The sequence below is a fragment of the Tamandua tetradactyla genome, chromosome 4 (genome assembly GCF_023851605.1).
Source record: "Tamandua tetradactyla isolate mTamTet1 chromosome 4, mTamTet1.pri, whole genome shotgun sequence".
Classification (NCBI taxonomy): domain Eukaryota; kingdom Metazoa; phylum Chordata; class Mammalia; order Pilosa; family Myrmecophagidae; genus Tamandua; species Tamandua tetradactyla.
In genome coordinates, this window is record NC_135330.1 from 102,650,635 (window position 1) to 102,666,224 (window position 15,590).

The following is a 15,590-nucleotide window of genomic DNA, read 5'->3' on the forward strand; positions in this document are numbered from 1 at the left end:
ACCACCTGTGCACCCTGGAGGAGGATTTTTAATGGGAAGTTTAATGTTTCCCCCTGTTTGTGTACATAACTTTTCACTTTAAAGAATTAATTCTGGAAAGTGGTTTAAATGGGAAACTTTACATTGCGTGTATGTTACCACAGTAAAAGTTAAAACAGAAAAAGAATGAATTCTGTAGACTTTTCATAATAAATGGGAGTGTAAATAGAAAAAATCAGGCGTTTTTTTCTACAACCCAGGTCACATTAATTTTAAATAATTCACGGTTGGATGAAAGGCTTTCTAGCCAGCACAAGCAGTAACAGTGCCACGTGCCATGCGACTTTCAATGACGCAGCATTTCTTCTTCAGATGAAATCAAAGGGACCATTTGGCCTTTGTAGCCTTAGAAATTTGGATAACTGAAGAAAAAATTAGTTGTTGGTTTTTTTGTTGTTGTTCCCTCGGTGTCCTCCTCATTTTTAAAAGTTTTCACTTGCATTAAGAAAAGAGTTGGAAAGCAAGTAGATTAGAAATAAAAAAAAGTCTAGACTTCTGTTTTGTTTTTGAAATACTTATCAGTTTTGTTGAAAACCTAGCAGCAACCTAACTTTAAAATGAAGAGATTCATGCGAAGAGCTGAAGTTCACAATGGTTTGCCAATCTTACAGTATAGCTAGGGGGTCGGTATTCACAGACATGAAACTATTGAAATTTTAACTGTGTGCAGATAAAGTTCCTGGGAGTAGAAGATCAATACGGCCTACTCGTTTGATTAGCCTGGTTTGGAGTGAACGGAGAGCTTCTGCAAAGGCCAAAGGAGGTGCCAAAGGAGATGGGGAACTCATACATGGAGTCTTAAAATTTCTTAAGCCCTTTACTAAGCACTGTGCTAATAACCATTTACATGATCTCTTTTAATTCTCAGAACAAGATTGTCAAATGGGTATTATTAATCCCAATTTACCAGTGAGAAAATGACTCAGAAAAGTTCAGCAACTAGTTCAAAGACAGATAAACACGTGATAGCTGCAAACTCTCGTTTTGTAGGTTCGAAAGGCTCTCCGCTTTTTCTGGTGCACTGGTTATTCACGAGTGCTAGTTTCAGGGTGCAGGGGAGATGGGGAGACCCTGACAGAACCCCACGCCCTCAGAGCTCGTGCTGTGCCAGAGACTATGGGGGTGCCTGGCTGTGGACTAAATCTCTAGGGCCTTCCTGGGTGGGATTTGGAAGGGCCGTTTGTGAGCACAGAAGAGCTGGCATGGCAGGCACCTGGGAAGAAGGGATTCTAGACCTGAAGTTAAGCCAGGGACAAGTGGGGATTCCAGCTGTGGGGGAAGTCGCAGCTGCGCTGAGCGCTCCTCATCTGTTTCAGGACCCAGTACGGAGGCGGAGGCGCAGCACAGAGCTGCCTCCAGCATCCAGGGCCCCAGCGGTAAGTAAGAGAGATGGAGACCCAAACCAGGGGCCTGCGGATGTGAAATGTCCCGTCCAGTCAGCAACATGTTCAAATGCATTCTAGCCGCCCACCTTGCCAAATACACTTTCATAATGTCAGGATTTTATAAAAAAGTGTATAAAACTGCTTTTTAAATAAGGTGTAGCTGAAAGGTGTGAAAATATCAAACACTGAATTGACTGTTGTGCATGTTTGGATATTTTTTGATGGTTTTGAGATGTCTGGCAGAGTAATAAAATGACAGCGTATATAAGGCATGAATATTCTATATTCCATAAAGTTTATCATTCTTGACTTCATCTCAGCAAAATGACTAGTTATAGTGTTTAAATATCTGCCAATAATTTTACATTTTTTGGCATAAAGTGACCTAAAGAATTAAAAAATAAACGGTAATAATATTCAAAGTGTAAAACTTTTTTTTTTTGATTTTTTTATTAATTAAAAAAAGAATTAACAAAACAATTAGAAATCATTCCAATCTACATGTACAATCAGTAATTCTTAATAACATCACATAGTTGCATATTCATCATTTCTTAGTACATTTGCATCGATTTAGAAAAAGAAATAAAAAGACAACAGAATAAGAATTAAAACAATAATAGAAAGAAAAAAAAAAAAGCAAAAACAAAAAACCTATACCTCACATGCAGCTTCATTCAGTGTTTTAACATAATTGCATTACAATTGGGTAGTATTGTGCTGTCCATTTCTGAGTTTTTATATCCAGTCCCGTTGTACAGTCTGTATCCCTTCAGCTCCAATTATCCCTTCTCTTTTTTTTTTTTTTTAATTAACGGAAAAAAAGAAATTAACCCAACATTTAGAGATCATACCATTCTACATATGCAATCATTAATTCTTAACATCATCACATAGATGCACGATCATCATTTCTTAGTACATATGCATTGGTTTAGAAGAACTAGCAACATAACCGAAAAAGATATAGAATGTTAATATAGAGAAAAAAATAAAAGTAATAATAGTAAAATCAAAACAAAACAAAACAAAACAAAACAAAAACCTATAGCTCAGATGCAGCTTCATTCAGTGTTTTAACATGATTACTTTACAATTAGGTATTATTGTGCTGTCCATTTTTGAGTTTTTGTATCTAGTCCTGTTACACCGTCTGTATCCCTTCAACTCCAATTGGCCATTATCTTACCCTGTTTCTACCTCCTGCTGGACTCTGTTATCAAGGACATATTCCAAATTTATTTTCGAATGTCTGTTCACATCAGTGGGAACATACAGTATTTGTCCTTTAGTTTTTGGCTAGACTCACTCAGCATAATGTTCTCTAGGTCCATCCATGTTATTACATGCTTCATAAGTTTATCCTGTCTTAAAGCTGCATAGTATTCCATCGTATGTATATACCACAGTTTGTTTAGCCACTCTTCTGTTGATGGAGATTTTGGCTGTTTCCATTTCTTTGCAATTGTAAATAACGCTGCTATAAACATTGGTGTGCAAATGTCCGTTTGTGTCTTTGCCCTTAAGTCCTTTGAGTATATTCCCAGCAATGGTATTGCTGGGTCGTATGGCAATTCTATATTCAGCTTTTTGAGGAACCGCCAAACTGCCTTCCACAGTGGTTGCACCCTTTGACATTCCCACCAACAGTGGATAAGTGTGCCTCTTTCTCCGCATCCTCTCCAGCACTTGTCATTTTCTGTTTTGTTGATAATGTCCATTCTGGTGGGTGTGAGATGATATCTCATTGTGGTTTTGATTTGCATTTCTCTAATGGCCAGGGACATTGAGCATCTCTTCATGTGCCTCTTGGCCATCCGTATTTCCTCTTCTGAGAGGTGTCTGTTCAAGTCTTTTTCCCATTTTGTAATTGGGTTGGCTGTCTTTTTGTTGTTGAGATGAACAATCTCTTTATAAATTCTGGATACTAGATCTTTATCTGATATATCATTTCCAAATATTGTCTCCCATTGTGAAGGCTGTCTTTCTACTTTCTTGATGAAGTTCTTTGATGCACAAAAGTGTTTAATTTTGAGGAGTTCCCATTTATTTATTTCCTTCTTCAGTGCTCTTGCTTTAGGTTTAAGGTCCATAAAACCGCCTCCAGTTGTAAGATCCATAAGATATCTCCCAACATTTTCCTCTAACTGTTTTATGGTCTTAGCCCTAATGTTTAGATCTTTGATCCATTTTGAGTTAACTTTTGTATAGGGTGTGAGAGATGGGTCTTCTTTCATTCTTTTGCATATGGATATCCAGTTCTCTAGGCACCATTTATTGAAGAGACTGCTCTGTCCCAGGTGAGTTGGCTTGACTGCCTTATCAAAGATCAAATGTCCATAGATGAGAGGGTCTATACCTGAGCACTCTATTCAATTCCATTGGTCGATATATCTATCTTTATGCCAATACCATGCTGTTTTGACCACTGTGGCTTCATAACATGCCTTAAAGTCCGGCAGCGCGAGACCTCCAGCTTCGTTTTTTTTCCTCAAAATGTTTTTAGCAATTCGGGGCACCCTGCCCTTCCAGATAAATTTGCTTATTGGTTTTTCTATTTCTGAAAAATAAGTTGTTGGGATTTTGATTGGTATTGCATTGAATCTGTAAATCAATTTAGGTAGGATTGACATCTTAACTATATTTAGTCTTCCAATCCATGAACACGGTATGCCCTTCCATCTATTTAGGTCTTCTGTGATTTCTTTTAGCAGTTTTTTGTAGTTTTCTTTATATAGGTTTTTTGTCTCTTTAGTTAAATTTATTCCTAGGTATTTTTTTTTTTTTAATATTGATTATTTTTTTTTATTAATTAAAAAAAGAATTAACAAAACAATTAGAAATCATTCCAATCTACATGTACAATCAGTAATTCTTAATAACATCACATAGTTGCATATTCATCATTTCTTAGTACATTTGCATCAATTTAGAAAAAGAAATAAAAAGACAACAGAATAAGAATTAAAACAATAATAGAAAGAAAAAAAACAAAAAAAACAAAAACAAAAAACCTATACCTCACATGCAGCTTCATTCAGTGTTTTAACATAATTGCATTACAATTGGGTAGTATTGTGCTGTCCATTTCTGAGTTTTTATATCCAGTCCCGTTGTACAGTCTGTATCCCTTCAGCTCCAATTATCCCTTCTCTTTTTTTTTTTTTTATTAATTAACGGAAAAAAAGAAATTAACCCAACATTTAGAGATCATACCATTCTACACATGCAATCATTAATTCTTAACATCATCACATAGATGCATGATCATCATTTCTTAGTACATTTGCATTGGTTTAGAAGAACTAGCAACATAACCGAAAAAGATATAGAATGTTAATATAGAGAAAAAAATAAAAGTAATAATAGTAAAATCAAAACAAAACAAAACAAAACAAAACAAAAACCTATAGCTCAGATGCAGCTTCATTCAGTGTTTTAACATGATTACTTTACAATTAGGTATTATTGTGCTGTCCATTTTTGAGTTTTTGTATCTAGTCCTGTTGCACAGTCTGTATCCCTTCAGCTTCAATTACCCATTGTCTTACCCTGTTTCTAACTCCTGCTGAACTCTGTTACCAATGACATATTTCAAGTTTATTCTCGAATGTCTGTTCACATCAGTGGGACCATACAGTATTTGTCCTTTAGTTTTTGGCTGGATTCACTCAGCATAATATTCTCTAGGTCCATCCATGTTATTACATGGTTCATAAGTTTATCTTGTCTTAAAGCTGCATAATATTCCATCGTATGTATATACCACAGTTTGTTTAGCCACTCTTCTGTTGATGGAGATTTTGGCTGTTTCCATCTCTTTGCAATTGTAAATAATGCTGCTATAAACATTGGTGTGCAAATGTCCGTTTGTGTCTTTGCCCTTAAGTCCTTTGAGTAGATACCTAGCAATGGTATTGCTGGGTCGTATGGCAATTCTATATTCAGCTTTTTGAGGAACCGCCAAACTGCCTTCCACAGTGGTTGCACCCTTTGACATTCCCACCAACAGTGGATAAGTGTGCCTCTTTCTCCGCATCCTCTCCAGCACTTGTCATTTTCTGTTTTGTTGATAATGTCCATTCTGGTGGGTGTGAGATGATATCTCATTGTGGTTTTGATTTGCATTTCTCTAATGGCCAGGGACATTGAGCATCTCTTCATGTGCCTCTTGGCCATCCGTATTTCCTCTTCTGAGAGGTGTCTGTTCAAGTCTTTTTCCCATTTTGTAATTGGGTTGGCTGTCTTTTTGTTGTTGAGATGAACAATCTCTTTATAAATTCTGGATACTAGACCTTTATCTGATATATCATTTCCAAATATTGTCTCCCATTGTGAAGGCTGTCTTTCTACTTTCTTGATGAAGTTTTTGATGCACAAAAGTGTTTAATTTTGAGGAGTTCCCATTTATTTATTTCCTTCTTCAGTGTTCTTGCTTTAGGTTTAAGGTCCATAAAACCGCCTCCAGTTGTAAGATCCATAAGATATCTCCCAACATTTTCCTCTAACTGTTTTATGGTCTTAGACCTAATGTTTAGATCTTTGATCCATTTTGAGTTAACTTTTGTATAGGGTGTGAGAGATGGGTCTTCTTTCATTCTTTTGCATATGGATATCCAGTTCTCTAGGCACCATTTATTGAAGAGACTGCTCTGTCCCAGGTGAGTTGGCTTGACTGCCTTATCAAAGATCAAATGTCCATAGATGAGAGGGTCTATATCTGAGCACTCTATTCGATTCCATTGGTCGATATATCTATCTTTATGCCAATACCATGCTGTTTTGACCACTGTGGCTTCATAGTATGCCTTAAAGTCAGGCAGCGCGAGACCTCCAGCTTCGTTTTTTTTCCTCAAGATGTTTTTAGCAATTCGGGGCACCCTGCCCTTCCAGATAAATTTGCTTATTGGTTTTTCTATTTCTGAAAAATAAGTTGTTGGGATTTTGATTGGTATTGCATTGAATCTGTAAATCAATTTAGGTAGGATTGACATCTTAACTATATTTAGTCTTCCAATCCATGAACACGGTATGCCCTTCCATCTATTTAGGTCTTCTGTGATTTCTTTTAGCAGTTTTTTGTAGTTTTCTTTATATAGGTTTTTTGTCTCTTTAGTTAAATTTATTCCTAGGTATTTTATTCTTTTAGTTGCAATTGTAAATGGGATTCGTTTCTTGATTTCCCCCTCAGCTTGTTCATTACTAGTGTATAGAAATGCTACAGATTTTTGAATGTTGATCTTGTAACCTGCTACTTTGCTGTACTCATTTATTAGCTCTAGTAGTTTTGTTGTGGATTTTTCCGGGTTTTCGACGTATAGTATCATATCGTCTGCAAACAGTGATAGTTTTACTTCTTCCTTTCCAATTTTGATGCCTTGTATTTCTTTTTCTTGTCTAATTGCTCTGGCTAGAACCTCCAACACAATGTTGAATAATAGTGGTGATAGTGGACATCCTTGTCTTGTTCCTGATCTTAGGGGGAAAGTTTTCAATTTTTCCCCATTGAGGATGATATTAGCTGTGGGTTTTTCATATATTCCCTCTATCATTTTAAGGAAGTTCCCTTGTATTCCTATCTTTTGAAGTGTTTTCAACAGGAAAGGATGTTGAATCTTGTCGAATGCCTTCTCTGCATCAATTGAGATGATCATGTGATTTTTCTGCTTTGATTTGTTGATATGGTGTATTACATTAATTGATTTTCTTATGTTGAACCATCCTTGCATACCTGGGATGAATCCTACTTGGTCATGATGTATAATTCTTTTAATGTGTTGTTGGATACGATTTGCTAGAATTTTATTGAGGATTTTTGCATCTGTATTCATTAGAGAGATTGGTCTGTAGTTTTCTTTTTTTGTAATATCTTTGCCTGGTTTTGGTATGAGGGTGATGTTGGCTTCATAGAATGAATTAGGTAGTTTTCCCTCCACTTCGATTTTTTTGAAGAGTTTGAAGAGAATTGGTACTAATTCTTTCTGGAACGTTTGGTAGAATTCACATGTGAATCCATCTGGTCCTGGACTTTTCTTTTTAGGAAGCTTTTGAATGACTAATTCAATTTCTTTACTTGTGATTGGTTTGTTGAGGTCATCTATGTCTTCTTGAGTCAAAGTTGGTTGTTCATGTCTTTCCAGGAACCCGTCCATTTCCTCTAAATTGTTGTATTTATTAGCGTAAAGTTGTTCATAGTATCCTGTTATTACCTCCTTTATTTCTGTGAGGTCAGTAGTTATGTCTCCTCTTCCATTTCTGATCTTATTTATTTGCATCCTCTCTCTTCTTCTTTTTGTCAATCTTGCTAAGGGCCCATCAATCTTATTGATTTTCTCATAGAACCAACTTCTGGCCTTATTGATTTTCTCTATTGTTTTCATGTTTTCAATTTCATTTATTTGTTCTCTAATCTTTGTTATTTCTTTCCTTTTGCTTGCTTTGGGGTTAGCTTGCTGTTCTTTCTCCAGTTCTTCCAAATGGATAGTTAATTCCTGAATTTTTGCCTTTTCTTCTTTTCTGATATAGGCATTTAGAGCAATAAATTTCCCTCTTAGCACTGCCTTTGCTGCGTCCCATAAGTTTTGATATGTTGTGTTTTCATTTTCATTCGCCTCAAGGTATTTGCTAATTTCTCTTGCAATTTCTTCTTTGACCCAGTCGTTGTTTAGGAGTGTGTTGTTGAGCCTCCACGTATTTGTGAATTTTCTGGCACTCTGCCTATTATTGATTTCCAACATCATTCCTTTATGGTCCGAGAAAGTGTTGTGTAAGATTTCAATCTTTTTAAATTTGTTAAGACTTGCTTTGTGACCCAGCATATGGTCTATCTTTGAGAATGATCCATGAGCACTTGAGAAAAAGGTGTATCCTGCTGTTGTGGGATGTAATGTCCTATAAATGTCTATTAAGTCTAGTTCATTTATAGTAATATTCAGATTCTCTATTTCTTTGTTGATCCTCTGTCTAGATGTTCTGTCCCTTGATGAGAGTGGTGAGTTGAAGTCTCCAACTATTATGGTATATGAGTCTATTTCCCTTTTCAGTGTTTGCAGTATATTCCTCACGTATTTTGGGGCATTCTGATTCGGTGCGTAAATATTTATGATTGTTATGTCTTCTTGTTTAATTGTTCCTTTTATTAGTATATAGTGTCCTTCTTTGTCTCTTTTAACTGTTTTACATTTGAAGTCTAATTTGTTGGATATTAGTATAGCCACTCCTGCTCTTTTCTGGTTGTTATTTGCATGAAATATCTTTTCCCAACCTTTCACTTTCAACCTATGTTTATCTTTGGGTCTAAGATGTGTTTCCTGTAGACAGCATATAGAAGGATCCTGTTTTTTAATCCATTCTGCCAATCTATGTCTTTTGATTGGGGAATTCAGTCCATTGACATTTAGTGTTATTACTGTTTGGATAATATTTTCCTCTAACATTTTGCCTTTTGTATTATATATATCATATCTGATTTTCCTTCTTTCTACACTCTTTTCCATATCTCTCTCTTCTGTCTTTTTGTATCTGACTCTAGTGCTCCCTTTAGTATTTCTTGCAGAGCTGGTCTCTTGGTCACAAATTCTTTCAGTGACTTTTTGTCTGAGAATGTTTTAATTTCTCCCTCATTTTTGAAGGACAATTTTGCTGGATATAGGAGTCTTGGTTGGCAGTTTTTCTCTTTTAGTATTTTAAATATATCATCCCACTGTCTTCTAGCTTCCATGGTTTCTGCTGAGAAATCTACACAAAGTCTTATTGGGTTTCCCTTGTATGTAATGGATTGTTTTTCTCTTGCTGCTTTCAAGATCTTCTCTTTCTCTTTGACCTCTGACATTCTAACTAGTAAGTGTCTTGGAGAACGCCTATTTGGGTCTAATCTCTTTGGGGTGCGCTGCACTTCTTGGATCTGTAATTTTAGGTCTTTCATAAGAGTTGGGAAATTTTCAGTGATAATTTCTTCCATTAGTTTTTCTCCTCCTTTTCCCTTCTCTTCTCCTTCTGGGACACCCACAACACGTATATTTGTGCGGTTCATATTGTCCTTGAGTTCCCTGATACCCTGTTCAAATTTTTCCATTCTTTTCCCTATAGTTTCTGTTTCTTTTTGGAATTCAGATGTTCCATCCTCCAAATCACTAATTCTATCTTCTGTCTCTTTAAATCTATCATTGTAGCTATCCATTATTTTTTCTATGTTTGCTACTTTATCCTTCACTTCCATAAGTTCTGCGATTTGTTTTTTCAGTTTTTCTATTTCTTCTTTATGTTCAGCCCATGTCCTCTTCATGTCCTCCCTCAATTTATCGATTTCATTTTTGAAGAGGTTTTCCATTTCTGTTCGTATATTCAGCATTAGTTGTCTCAGCTCTTGTGTCTCATTTGAGCTATTGGTTTGTTCCTTTGACTGAGCCATATTCTCAATCTTTTGAGCGTGGACAGTTATCTTCTGCTGCTGGCGTCTGGCCATTTATTCAGATTTCTCTTGGTGTTGGACCCAGCAAGGTTGTAATATTTTTCTGTGAAATCTCTGGGTTCTGTTTTTCTTATCCTGCCCAGTAGGTGGCGCTCGTGGCACACGTTTGTCTGCGGGTCCCACCAGTAAAAGGTGCTGTGGGACCTTAAACTTTGGAAAACTCTCGCCGTCATGGGGGTTCGCTAGCCGAAGCGGCCTGAGCCGGCCTGGGGTTCGAACGCAGGGAGGGTTGCTGGGCGCCGCAGCCAGGGAAAGAGCCCGTCCGAATTTCCTAGTCGGCCCTGGGCAACAAGCGTGGCGGGAGGGCGCCAGCGGCAGCGGCCCGCCCGAGAGAGTGCACGTTCCCCGGGAGTCACGGGGTCACCGTTCTCCACGGCCTGGGGGTTTCCGATCCAATTCTCTCAGTTGGTCCGGGTGCTGCACGTGGTGTGGGCGCCAGTCGCCTTGGTTTCAGGGGACCACCTCTCCAATTCTCCCAGCCGGCCCGGGAAGGGGGAAGGGAGTAACTCCGGTCGCTTGCCACCCCGCCCGGTAAGGCCCGCGCGCCTCGGCGATCTCACCTGAGCTGCTTCTCTCAGCCAGCCAGCCGTTCCAGGATGGGGTACGCTGTCTTTTTTATCTCTGTTGTGGCTTTCGGCGCTTTCTGTATCGTTTCTACTCCCCTAGTAGGTGTCCTGGAGAAGAAACTAATATCCGCGCGTCTTACTAAGCCGCCATCTTCCAGGAAGTCCCCAAAGTGTAAAACTTTGAATGTATTTTTAGTTACATAAAATTAGGCAAATAAAAAATTAAAATTATTTTTATATGCTTTTTTTTTTTTTCGCATGGGCAGGCATCAGAAATCAAACCTAGATCTTCGGCGTGGCAGGTGAGATATCTGCCTGCTCAGCCACCGTGGCCCACCCTATTTTTATATGCTTTTAAAAATTTTTCCAACATCTAAAACATTTAAAATTACCAGTTCAAAGCATAAGGCAGAATTATATACACAATGGTTAAAATGGCTAATTTTATGTTACCGCATTAAAAAAAGCCGAAAGCAGAATACAATAAGTATAAACATTTAAATAAGAATTACTTAAAGAAAGCTGAATTGTATACGATGTTGTTTGAAAAATTGATTAAATTGTATTCAATAGCCTTTTGTAAGAATTAAAGTTATTCCTGATTCCTGCATTCGTTGCCTCTCCCTGGGCCAGAGTGAAGTCTGTACTGTGCACCAGGCCTTTTGCATCTGGTTCTGTGCATGTACAGATTTAGGAGTCAAATGAATTGTTGAATGTTGCAAAAGTTTTCTCAGGTGCCACGAGCAGGTAGTGGGGTGATTGCTTAATTCTGATCACCCGCGGTACCCCCCTATGGAACAGGAAGATGGGCAAGGAGGCTTTGTTGTTACTGGAAAACAACAGCTTGCATGTAGTTTTGTAAGAATCTGTGGCATCGTTGTCTCGGGGGCAGGATTTGATGAGCTGATGTGTCCGCTCACTTCCCTGGAGCAGTCCCGGCGTGTAGACACAGCAGCCTTTGGTTTCAGGGATGCAGAGCAAGAGTTGCAGGGTGTATTTCGTAGGCGTGGGGGCAGATGTTGAGGGTTACAGGTTGTACAGAGTGCAAGATCCAAAATGATGGAGGCCACCTGGTCCTGGGTGGATTCACGGTGTATGTGGCCGTCCAGGCTGTGGGGTCCAGGACAGGGCCCCTTTGTCTACTGTCTGGGTGCAGCGGAGCAACCTCCTCAATGGGGGAGGATGGAGCCATTTCTGAGGCTCACCCAGAGAGAGAGGCAAAGACCGAAACACAGCGGGCCATGGCCAGGCTTGCGCTTTGTCCTGAAGTCTCTGGGGAGGCAGTGAAGGATTTTCAGCTAGAAAGTTTTGCAGTGAAGTTTTCATTTCACAAGGCCTTTCTGCAGCACAGCAGATTATGGTGAGAGCTGGGGATGTGTTTTAGTTTGCTAAAGCTGCTGGAATGCAATATACCAGAAATGGATTGGCTTCTTTAAAGGGGATTTATTAAGTTACAAGTTTACTTTTCTAAGGCCTTAAAAATGTCCAAATTAACCGCAATGTATTATATACAATGGTGGCAAGAAGGAATGAAGCTGTGAGGCATGTAACTAGGTGAATGAAATTTAAGGATTGTATGTTGAATGAGATATCAGGAACAAAAAGACAAATATTATCTTATCTCAATCATATGGACTAACTGTAATATAAGAACTCGATGAACTTGAGTTGAGAACATGGGTTATCAGGTTGGGGCCTATTGTAAAGTGTCCTAGGTTGTAAGCTCTTACCGCATCATATCTATTCAGGAGGTGTAACTGTTACTTCTAAATTCTGGTTACTGAGCTGTTTGTGTAGAACCTGGTTGTTCCCAGAAACTTCGTGTATTTATGTAACACCTGAGACTCAGAGCTCTGAAACTATGAAAGTCAGTAGTTCCCCATACAGGAACTGTTTAAAAAGTTGAAAAAGGGATCAGACTTCGAATAGAGATATGAATGAGGCTGATCTGGATAGGACTAAGGTAAAACAGAATACAGGGTAAAGGTGATATCGTCCGTATTTTAAAACTTCAACTTCTGTGTGAGACCAAAGAGAGATTATATTTTGGGTAGTGCATTACTTAATTTAATTTGTATGGTCAGTTTAGTTGAACATAAGTACAAAGAATCTTAAATAAGGAATGAAATTTTGTTGGTTTTTACAAGTTAGTACTATGCCCTGATAGATCCCAGAGTAATTTGGATAGTGAATAAAGAACTCTTTTCACTTTGCAAAGACCCCTTGGAGAAAGGAGGAAATATTCAACTTCCCCTTCTGGGGAATTTCTGATATTCTCACAAGCAGTGGGGACAACCAAATCAATAGGCTGAGCCCTCATTCTTGGGGTTTGCCCCTAGCCTATCCTGCAAAGGATAGGCTAAGTCTACTTAAAATTAGGCCAGAGTCACCTCCAGAGAACCTCTTTTGTTGCTCAGATGTGGCCTCTGTCTCTAAGCCAACTCAGCAGATGAACTCATTGCCTTCCCTCCTACATGAGACATGACCCCCAGGAGTGTAAATCTCCCTGGCAAAGTGGGACAGAACTCCCAGGATGTCAGGACCTGGTGTCAAGGGATTGAGAAAGCCTTCTTGGCCAAAAGGAGGAAGAGAGAAATGAGACAAAATAAATTTTTAGTGGCTGAGAAATTTCAAACAGAATCGAGAGGCTATCTTGGAGGTTATTCTTATACATTACATAGATACCCCTTTTTAGTTTATGTTGTATTCAAGTGGCTAGAAGAAAGTACCTGAAACTGTTGAGCTGTGTTCCAGTAGCCTTGATTCTTTTTTTTTTTTAACATTTGTTCCCCCTATTATTTATTTATTTTTAATCCATATGTTTTACTCATCTGTCGATAAGGTAGATAAAAGGAGCAGCAGACACAAGGTTTTCACAATCACAGTTACATTGCGAAAGCTATATCATTATACAATCATCTTCAAGAAACGTGGCTACTGGTACACAGCTCTACATTTTCAGGCAGTTCCCTCCAGCCTCTCCATTACACCTTAACTAAAAAGGTGATTTCTATATAATGCATAAGAATAACCTCCAGGATAGCCTCTCAACTGTGTTTGGAATCTCTCAGCCATTGTCACTTTATTTTGTCTTATTTTGCTCTTCCCCCTTTTGGTTGAGAAGGTTTTCTCAATCCCTTGATGCTGAGTCTCAGCTCATTCTAGAATTTCTGTCCCACGTTGCCAGGAAGGTCCACACCCCTGGGAGTCATGTCCCACGTAGACAGGGGGAGGGTGGTAAGTTTGCTTGTCGTGTTGGCTGAGAGAGAGAGGCCCCAATAGCCTTGATTCTTGAAGATGATTGTATAAAGATATAATTTTTATAATGTGACTGTGTGATTATGAAAACTCTTTTTATCCAGAGTATGGACAGATGAGTAAAAAAATATGGCTTAAAAAATAAATAATGGGGAGATAAGAAGTAAAATAAATTATATAGATGGAAATACTATGGTCAATGAGAGGGGGGTAAGGGGTATGGTATGTATGAATTTTTTCTTTTTTCTTTTTATTGCTCTTTCTGGAGTGATGCAAATGTCCTAAAAAATGATCATGGTGATGGATACAACTATGCAATGATATTGTGAGCCACTGATTGTACACCATGTATGGAATGTATGTGTATCAAGGTTTGTCAATAAAAATATGTTTTTTTAAATGTCCAAACTAAGGCATCCAGAGAAAGATACCTTGACTCCAAAGAAAGGCTGATGTCTCACATGGGAAGGCTCATGGCTGGTACCTGCTCTTCCTTATTTCCTATTCTATTGTCTTTGGCTTCTGATTCCAGTGACTTCCTGTCTAAGCATCTGTGGGTCCTGACTTAGACGCTCTGAGGGAAAACTCTGGGTTTCATCTCTCAGTTTAGCAGCTCATGAAAAGGCACAAGGCATTGTCTGCTGGGCTCTGGTTCCTGTCTAGCTTATATTGGCTCCGTCAGCTCCTGGCGTCTCCTGGGGAGTCTGCATTTTCAAAAATCTGCATCTAAACCTCCTCCTAAATGTTTCCTTGTGTCGGCTCTTTTAAGAACTCCCGTAAACTAATTAAGACCCATCTTGAATGGAGAGAGTCACATCTCCATCTAATCAAAAGGTCACACCCACCACTGGGTTTGTCACATTTCCATGGAAACCATCCAAAGTTTCTACCCTAAACATAGGGCTGCCCCCACAAGATTGGATCTGGAAAAGAACATGCCTTTTCTGGGCTGCATAACAATTTCAAACTAGGACAGTGTGAATGAAGACAAGACACATTACCAAAAAGGCTTTGCAGTCAAGTGATGGCATGACAATGTCCTTAACCTATGCACCGGTGGCAGGAGTAAAACCAAGGGCTGAGATTTGAAGGAGCTGAGGAAGTGAAATCAACAGAACCCAGACACTGCTCAAGGAAGAAGGCCACGGCCACTCATGACTTCCATGAGTGTGGCTTAGGTGATTGGGTAACAGCTGGTCTTTTGCAGTGTTAATCAAATACAGGCAAAAGAGCAAATGAGAGCTTGGAGACGGAGTGGTAATGGCGCACAGTGAGTTTGAGATATCTGTAGGAGATTCTAGAGGAGATGTGTGAGCACTGGTCACAAACCTGTGTCTGGATTGCAGCAGTCATAACCAGACAAGCGGAACCGGCCATCTTCAACATTTAGTGGCAGCTGAAAATGCAGGCATAAATGAAATCATGAAGAGGCAGTGCTGAGAATGGGAGGAGCAGCACGCTGGCACTGGATCCCTGGGGCTCACTGATATATAAGAGTTAGGGGAGATGGGAATCATAAATATTTATGCATCTAACCATGATGCCCCCAAAACATGAGACAAACCCTGGAAAAACTGACGAGAGAAATAGACACCTCTACAATAATAGTTGGAGACTTCAATACTCCTCTCATCAATAGGCAATACATCTGGACTGAGGATCAATAAGGAAACAGAGAACTTAAAATGTGATAAATGAACTTGACCTAACAGACATATACAGAGGATTGCACCCCAAAATAGCAGAACATACATTCTTCACAAGTCTTTATGGATTGTTCTCCAGGATAGACCACATGTTGGGTCACAAAGAAAGTCTCAATAAATTTAAAAACATTGAAATTATACAAAGCACTTTCTCTGACTATAATAG

The 15,590-nt window shown here is 38.8% G+C and overlaps 1 protein-coding gene across 1 annotated transcript in view; it reads left to right on the forward strand.

The window, feature by feature from the left end:
• SMAD9 (SMAD family member 9) overlaps positions 1–15,590 on the forward strand; it is an 86,343-nt gene that overhangs the window by 12,008 nt on the left and 58,745 nt on the right. The gene's annotated exons all lie outside the window — the stretch shown is intronic.